The sequence below is a fragment of the Triticum aestivum genome, chromosome 3B (assembly GCF_018294505.1).
Source record: "Triticum aestivum cultivar Chinese Spring chromosome 3B, IWGSC CS RefSeq v2.1, whole genome shotgun sequence".
NCBI classification, from domain to species: domain Eukaryota; kingdom Viridiplantae; phylum Streptophyta; class Magnoliopsida; order Poales; family Poaceae; genus Triticum; species Triticum aestivum.
Genome location: NC_057801.1, coordinates 141,981,743 through 141,988,687, shown reverse-complemented (window position 1 = coordinate 141,988,687; position 6,945 = coordinate 141,981,743).

Sequence of the window (6,945 nt, the reverse complement as noted above, 5' to 3'; positions counted from 1 at the left end):
AGAGAGTCGCGCGCGTTAGTACACACATATTTATTCAAATCAGTTAGTTTGTATCACCAGAGGCTCAATGTATATATATACCTCGGCGCCGGAGGTGGTTGCTACTTCCATTTGAAGATCGTCGTTTATCGACGTTTGTTCGGCATCATCTTGCTGACGGCGCCCTTCATCTTCACCGTCAAGGTTCAGATAAGAAGAGATATCATCTTCTTCTTGTCCGGTCGGCACATATAGAATATCGCCGTTTATGATGCCGAACATATGTGCTTCACCGTCCGGATCATAGTTGTCCATAATCGGGTCAGCTCTATCGTCCGCCATTATGTCAGTCCTGAAAACATGTAGTAAAAACAAATTAATTAAGTGAAGAAGGGGGGCGGTGGCGGTGGCGGTGGCGAAAGGGCGGTGGCAAAAGGAGGGGGCGAGGAAGGGGTGGGAGAGGGTGTCGCGGTAGAGCGCGAGACGGGGCGGCAGACGACGGCGTCACGGAGAGGGAGGCGAGGACAACACACATGTATAACCCTCGCCGCCCCCTCTCGATCCCTAAAAAAACACCGCGCGCATCGCCGCCCCCCTCGCCGCCCCCTCTCCGTATATACGTTTTTTTGTTAATTATCAAATTTTACGGTTTTTTTGTTAATTATCAAGTTTTAAGTTATTTTACCGTTTTTGTTAAACTAATTAACTAGTTAAAATTAAAAAGAACAAAAAAAAGAAAAAAAAGAAAAAAATTCTCTCTCTCTCTCCACGATCTCGCTCTCTGTAGAGAGGCGCGCGCGTGCGCGCGCGGCAGCGAGGCCGGCCGGCGGCGTTGAGGGCGGGCGAGAGGCGGCGCGGTGGGCGAGGGAGGCCGGCGGGCGGCGTACGAGGGCGAGAGGGGGCGGCGGGCGCCGTACGTGGGCGAGAGGGGGCGGCGGGCGACGGCGGGCGGCGTCGAGGGCGAGGGCGACGGCTGGCGGCGTCGAGGGCGAGGGCGACGGCGGGCGGCGTCGAGGGCGAGGGCGACGGCGGGCGGCGTCGAGGGCGAGGGCGACGGCGGCAGGCCTTCGGCCGGTGTTGAATCGGAGAAGACGAGAAAGGGTTCGGGCCCTTGTATTTATAGCCCCCCCCTTTAGTCGCGGTTGGGGAGGCGACCCGCGACTAAAGGTAACCTTTAGTCGCGGTTGGGGAGGCGACCCGCGACTAAAGGGTAACCTTTAGTCGCGGTTGGCCAGACCAACCGCGACTAAAGGGGTTTTTGGCGGGTTTTTGCGTTCCCGCGCGCAACGACCTTTAGTCGCGGTTGGGCAGGCCAACCGCGACTAAAGGTATTTTTCAAAATACTTTTTCTTTTTCAAAATCTTAAAAATACAAATAATATATCAAAAAATTCAGAAAAATAAAACTAATTCAATTCAATATGTTAAAAACACAAATATTATATCAAAAAATTCAGAAAAATAAAACTAATTCAATTCAAAATTCTAAAAATACAAATAATATATCAAAAAATTAAGAAAAATAAAACTAATTCAATTCAAAATGTTAAAAATACAAATAATATATCAAAAAATTCAGAAAAATAAAACTAATTCAATTCAAAATCTTAAAAATACAAATAATATATCAAAAAATTAAGAAAAATAAAACTAATTCAATTCAATATGTTAAAAATACAAATAATATATCAAAAAATTCAGAAAAATAGAACTAATTCAATTCAATATGTTAAAAACACAAATATTATATCAAAAAATTCAGAAAAATAAAACTAATTCAATTCAAAATTCTAAAAATACAAATAATATATCAAAAAATTAAGAAAAATAAAACTAATTCAATTCAAAATAATATACCAGAGGCCGGCCGTCGGCTATGGTGGTACGGCCGGACTCTGCAGAGCGTCATGGACTACATCACGGCCGGCGATATCCCCCGCCTGCGCTACCCTCAGTTCGAGCCACGAGCGCCGCCCGACGACAGCGACGACAGCAGCGACGACGACGGCGGCAACTTAGAAGGCGACGACTACCAGTACAACGGCGGCGGCTATGAAGACTACGAGTATGCATATTATACGCCTAGGCAGGAGTATGACTAAATCACTCCAAATTTCATGTATCATCAGTGGTATCTCGAATCATTCGAAAATGGACACCAAACACATCACGGGTAATATAATTCACATGATCCATTCAACAAAGTTTGGTACAATAAATTATTACACATCATTTCTTCCCTTGTGTCCCTGCTTGCTTACGATTGTGCCGTATCCATGGAGCATCCTCATCATTTAACTTAATGCTTGGGTCGGTGTTCACTTTGAAGGGCGGAATTTCAGCAAACATATTATAATCTTCTGACATGTCTGTCTTGTCCTCCACTCCCACGATGTTTCTTTTCCCTGAAAGAACAATGTGGCGCTTTGGATCATCGCATGATGTACTGATCGTTTTCTTATCTTTCCGTTTCCTCGGTTTGCTACTCATGTCCTTCACATAGAAAACCTGAGCGACATCTTTCGCTAGGACGAATGGTTCGTCAAGGTAACCAAGATTGTTGAAATCCACCATTGTCATTCCGTATTGCTGGTCCACCTTTACCCCACCTCCTGTTAGCTTGAACCATTTGCACCGGAACAAAGGGACCTTAAAGGAGGGTCCATAGTCAAGTTCCCATATCTCCTCTATGTAACCATAATATGTGACCTTTTGCCCATTCTCGGTTGCTGCATCAAAGCGGACACCACTGTTTTGGTTGGTGCTCTTTTTATCTTGGGCGATCGTGTAAAATGTATTCCCATTTATCTCGTACCCTTGGAAAGTCGTTATAGTCGAAGATGGTGTCTTGGCCAACATGTACAGCTGATCTACAACATCATTGTCATTCATTAAATGTTTTCTCAACCAACTGCCGAAAGTCTCCATGTGGGCCTTCCTAATCCAGGATTCAGGCTTCCCCGGGTTGTCCGAGCGTAAAATATTCTTGTGTTTCTCAAAGTACGGAGCCACCAAGCTGGAATTGGTCAGTACAGTGTGGTGTGCTTCAGTCAGAGAATGGCCGTCCATACATATCGTTGATTTCCTTCCGATCGTGCCTTTTCCACTTAGTCTCCCCTCGTGCCGCGATCGAGGAAGACCAATCGGCTTAAGGTCAGGAACAAAGTCAACACAAAACTCAATTACCTCCTCATTTCCATAGCCCTTGGCGATGCTTCCTTCTGGCCTAGCACGGTTACGAACATATTTCTTTAATACTCCCATGAACCTCTCGAAGGGGAACATATTGTGTAGAAATACAGGACCGAGAATGAAAATCTCTTCGACTAGGTGAACCAAGAGGTGCGTCATAATATTGAAGAAGGATGGCGGGAACACCAACTCGAAACTGACAAGACATTGGATCACATCGTTCTGTAACCGTGGTAGATCTTCTGGATTGATTACCTTCTGAGAGATTGCATTGAGGAATGCACATAGCTTCACAATGGCTACTCGAACATTTTCCGGCAGGAGCCCCCTCAAAGCAATCGGAAGCAATTGCGTCATAATCACGTGGCAGTCGTGAGACTTCAGATTTTGGAACTTTTTCTCCGCCATGTTTATTATTCCCTTTATATTGGACGAGAATCCAGACGGGACCTTCATACTGCTCAGGCATTCAAAAAAGATGACCTTCTCTTCTTTGGTCAGAGCGTAGCTGGCACGACCTTGAAACCATTCCGGATGCCGGTCATCAGGGTCTTTCAAACGTTGCTGGTCCTGCCGTGCTTCCTTTGTATCATTTGTCTTCCCATACACGCCCAAGAAGCTTAGGAGGTTCACGCAAATATTCTTCGTAACGTGCATCACGTCGATTGCAGAGCGGACTTCTAGGACTTTCCAATATTCTAGCTCCCAGAATATAGATTTCTTCTTCCACATGGCTGCGTGCCCGTCAGCTCCCTTCGGAACTGATTGTCCGCCAGGACCCTTTCCAAAGATGACTTTCAAATCCTTGACCATATCAAATACCTCAGCACCAGTGCGTTCCGCAGGCTTCGGCCGGTGATCTGCCTTGCCGTTGTAATGCTTGCCTTTCTTTCTTACTGGATGAATTTTCGGAAGAAATCGACGATGCCCAAGGTACACGTTCTTCTTACAATTTGGCAAATGTACACTTTCAGTCTCATGTAAGCAGTGCGTGCATGCATTGTATCCCTTATTTGACAGTCCCGAAAGGTTACTAAGAGCAGGCCAATCGTTGATGGTTACGAAAAGCAACGCTCGTAGGTTAAATTCCTCTTTTTTGTGCTCATCCCACACACGGACACCAGGTCTGCCCCACAGCTGTAAAAGTTCATCAACTAATGGCCTTAGGTACACATCGATGTCGTTGCCGGGTTGCTTCGGACCTTGGATGAGCACTGGCATCATAATGAACTTCCGCTTCATGCACAACCAAGGAGGAAGGTTGTAGATGCATAGAGTCACGGGCCAGGTGCTATGGCTGGAGCTCTGCTCGCCAAAAGGATTCATGCCATCTGTACTTAGACCAAATCTTATGTTCCTTGCGTCAGCTGCAAAATCTTTGAACTCTCTGTCGATCTTTCTCCATTGCGTTCCATCTGCGGTGTGTCTCAACTCCCCGTCCGACTTACGGTCCTCTTTGTGCCATCGCAACAACTTGGCATGCTCTTTGTTCCTGAACAGACGTTTCAACCGTGGTATTATAGGAGCATACCACATCACCTTGGCGGGAACCCTCTTCCTGGGTTTCTCGCCCTCAACATCGTCACCAGGGTCATCGCCTCTGATCTTATAACGCAATGCAGTGCATACCGGGCATTCATTCAAATTCTCGTATTCACCGCGGTAGAGGATGCAGTCGTTGATGCATGCATGTATCTTCAGAACCTCTAAACCTAGAGGGCAGACAACCTTCTTTGCTTCGTACGTACTGGCGGGCAACTCGTTATTCTTTGGAAACATATTCTTCAACATTTTCAGCAAGTTTTCAAATGCCGAGTCAGCTACACCTGCCTGTGCCTTCCATTTCAGCAAATCCAGTGTGCAGCCCAGCTTTTTCAGACCATCATCGCATCCGGGGTACAACGACTTTCTGTGATCCTCTAACATGCGATCCAAATTCTCCCTCTCCTTTTCAGTTTCGCAGCGTCTCCGTGCATCAGCAATGGTCCGACCAAGATCATCAACGGTCTCATCACGTGCCTCTTCTTCACCTTCACCTTCCCCTTCACCTTCCCCTTCACCTTCAGCATCCTCCATGAAAGTATCACCGAAATGAGCAAGATAGCTTTCATCGATGAAATCATCCCCTTCTTCATCTTCTTCCATTATAACCCCTCTTTCTCCATGCTTGGTCCAACAATTATAGCTTGGCATGAAACCGTGCCGAAGCAGGTGCAGGTGAACTTCTCTTGAGGAAGAGTAACCCTTCTGATTCTTACATTCAACACATGGACAGATAACAAAACCCTTCTGCTTGTTCGCATTAGCCACTACGAGGAAATCTTTCAAACCCGTAGTGAACTCGCGGGAGAGTCGGTTACCGTACATCCATTGCCGATTCATCTGCATTATTATAATATAAAATATATAATTAACCATCATGCATTTGTTAAACTAACTAGCTATAAACAATAGAAATTAAACAATGAACAACACACATGCATATTTTATCAATGACACACATGCATGAAAGGTTCAAGTTGCTAACCGCGATCGAGGAGGAAAAAATAAATGAGGAACCTCAAGTGTGGCTCCAACACTTCATATCATGTTTGTTTCACCCTCTTGGGGCATTTCATCAAACACCTTGTGTGCATAAGAGGAACCAAAAGCAAACCTACACCCCCTTGTGAAGCTTGTGAAGAGAAGTGGCACCAAATGGCTAAGTGAGCGTGCTGAACTGGTATATATAGGGGAGGAGCTTTAGTCGCGGTTGGCCTGGCCAACCGCGACTAAAGGCCTTTGGGCACCTTTAGTCGCGGTTGGCCTGGCCAACCGCGACTAAAGCCCATCACGTGCACCAGCTGGCCACCGAGCGCCCTGGGCCCAGGCCTTTGGTCGCGGTTCGTCTGCCGAACCGCGACTAAAGACTTCATTAGTCGCGGTTCCTACAGTTTCACGACTAATGGGGCTGGACGGAAGCCTCTTTTTCTACCAGTGCACCTCTTGCCTTGCACGAATGGGTTGCGTGGGCCTCTATGATTTATTAGGAATTTCTAAAACTACTATTGGGCTAGGCCCAAAATAGGCAAAATTCTAGCACCCCCGATCCCAGATGCACATAAAATTTGCCTTTGGTTCCCAAACACTGTTTTATATACCGGTACTGCAGTGGAGACTGTTAAATTGAACTTCCACCTAGAACCATATGCTACACTAGTAAGCAACTTGAATAGTGGGCTGGGCCTTGAACTGCAAGTTTTCTATGAATCTAGCTTCACACAAAGCCTTGACTAATACGTGGCTATCGTGGGTCTTCCCTGCGGGTGGAGCTTATGCGTCATACTCTGAGACCTTTCATGAGTTTACTAGAGAGACCCCTACTCATATAAATTGCGACGTTTAACAATCAGACTCATATATGTGCGTTCTTCAAAAGATGTTCTGCAGGACAACATCTCTGCTTCAATGAGCCACTTAGAACACATTAAGATATACATCAACCCGCCATGCAGATTTAGAAGAGTATGGCATCTTCATGGAGTGGTATTGTTAATAGTAAGGATACTCTCCTCTCAATTGACCAACAACTTGTCTTCCATATCTAATTCACGGGATCTCCAATCACATAGACTAGGTTACCACTGTGAACAACTCATGTTGTGGGTCTCATACCCATCTCCCTCGATGCATTATCTATCACATTACATGATAGACCCTTAGTAAAAGGATCTGCCAAATTTTTAGACGTTTGGATATAATCCAATGCAATAACTCTGGAGTTTCTCAGTTTTCT